The sequence below is a fragment of the Nothoprocta perdicaria genome, unplaced genomic scaffold (assembly GCF_003342845.1).
Source record: "Nothoprocta perdicaria isolate Ctin4 unplaced genomic scaffold, notPer1 scaffold_99, whole genome shotgun sequence".
Classification (NCBI taxonomy): Eukaryota; Metazoa; Chordata; class Aves; order Tinamiformes; family Tinamidae; genus Nothoprocta; species Nothoprocta perdicaria.
The window spans coordinates 2,784,940-2,787,098 of NW_020456298.1; positions in this window are offsets into that span (position 1 = coordinate 2,784,940).

Sequence of the window (2,159 nt, forward strand, 5' to 3'; positions counted from 1 at the left end):
GTTGCTAAGCACAGCGCTCATTGCAGTCAGGGTCAGCAGGTACCTGCTTTGCTCCTGTGCTTTGTGCCTGGTGCTTTTGTGCACCGTGAGGCAGGAGCCTAGCGTGGAGCCCGGTGTGTGAGCCTGTGTGTCAATAAGGGCAACAGGAGAAATCAGGCCGGAGTTACAGCCGATCGGAGTTGAGCACAGGATTTCAAACTTTGTTAGCCCTGATTAGCTGCGTTTCACAGGCATAAGGGGCAAAAGGTTTCCAAAAGCTTGCAGGGTGGGGTGATGTCGTATCCCCAGTTTGAAATTACTGTCGGATGTCCTGCTTGTCCTTGGTGCCTTTTGAAGGCTTCTCTGGGACAATTAAACTGACCATCGGGATGGACAGTCCCAAGTGCTGTCATTACTCCACGTACCCTCCGAGGAAGGGGCTTTCCGAGCCCCCCAGCTCTCCTGCCACCCCRTCTGAGGGTGCCCTCCTTTCTGCCGTGCAAAGCACTTGGGTGCCACTCTACCCTGAGCAAGGAGGGGTCCAGCCAGGCGCAGCAGACACAGCTATTGCCATACCAGCCTTTGATGTTTGAACCTCCAGGCYGAAATAAAATAATGCAGGCCCAGGTTATCTGAGTTCTGGTCCTCACTGATGTTACTTGGTTCTCTTAACCCGAGGAAATCATTTAAACTCTTTGGGTATATTTCATCCACCTGTGAACCTGTGGAATTTCGTCACAGAGGCAGTGTAAAATTTCATGGTGTGCTTTGAAATCCGCAGAAAAGAGGCCCCACTGTAACCTTGCAAAACATTTATGGACATAACCATCCAAACCGAGATCCACTTCTTTTGATGTAAATTCTTTCAAAGATCAGAAACTAATCAGACTCCTACTATAAAACAGCCCAGTGAAACAAAAYGGACTGATGGTTCCTACCATACCTGTGATCTGTAGTGTCACAGGAAGCTGAATGGATCAGATAATCCTGTAAGGGCTGGCAACAACACAGAAGCCCAGTTTTTGAGGTCAGAGTGCTCAGCATCCCAATACTCTCCTGAGGAATTACATGGAAAGGAAAAGCGCATGCTGAAGGGGCATTAGGAAATGGAAGCGAACCCCAGGGCTTCATTAGCCTGCAGGTCACCATGTGAGACCTTTCCTCACCAACAGCCTGGACGTGACCACCAGGAAGGCTCAGCTCTTCAGCACAACCGGCCTGTGCCAGCAAGGTGCTGCTTTCCCACGCTGGCAGGGCTGCTTTTCGGCAGCTGCTCTTTTACCTGGTTGGCAAACACTTTGGAATGTGTGTGGAGTATTGATGGAGCCTTGTTTGCAAGGGCCACTCATCTTGGTTTGGCCCAGTCTTGGGGATTGCTGAGTATTTGCATCACTGGCTACTGACACTTATTGTGTTTAAATTTGATAAATGCACTGTTTGCATTCCCATAAAAAAAAATAAAATAAAATAAAATAAAAAAAAAATAAAGGTGCTCTGCCCATAGTGTGCAGTAGTTGCCAAAACCCAATTCTTTGCTTGGATCTATATTTTCCTTTCTGTATTTTCTCTTTCATGGGACTCCAGTCTCTCCTGGAATAACTTGCATTCAGTCCTGCCGATTTGTACCAGCTAGACTCCGGCAGATCCCCGGAAGGGTGAATCTACCACAGGTAGTCAGTGTGCCATGACTGTGGATCCTGAAATCATTTCTGAAAAAAAAAAAAAAAAGGCATGAAAAAGTTGCCACATGAGCAACATCCAGCTGTCAAATACCGTATTTTCTTCGTTCGGTCTGTGAGCAGATACTGAAATATTCTGTTTAATGCACAGAGGTGCCTTGAGAAGGAGTTAAGCTGGGTGAAGCCACCGCGAGTTATAGTAGCAGCAAAGCAATGGGGCAGCCTCGCCATGGACACCGTGCCTGATTTTGCTCCTTGTGCCCTCAACAGGACCCAGCAGGACCAGAAATGTTGGGAAAAGATTAGCGGAATTGCTGGAGGCGTGGGGGAAAATCCGCACGGGAGAGCGCTGCGGATTTACTTAGTTGGGAAGGAGACAGAGGAGGGCTGGCGTCAGACCCCACGGACGGGAAAGCCGGCCCGGGGGGCGCGAATCCCCTTTGGGGGGCGCGGAGCGAGCGAGGGGGCGCTGCGCCCCGCGCCCCGCCGCGCTGCCCGCCC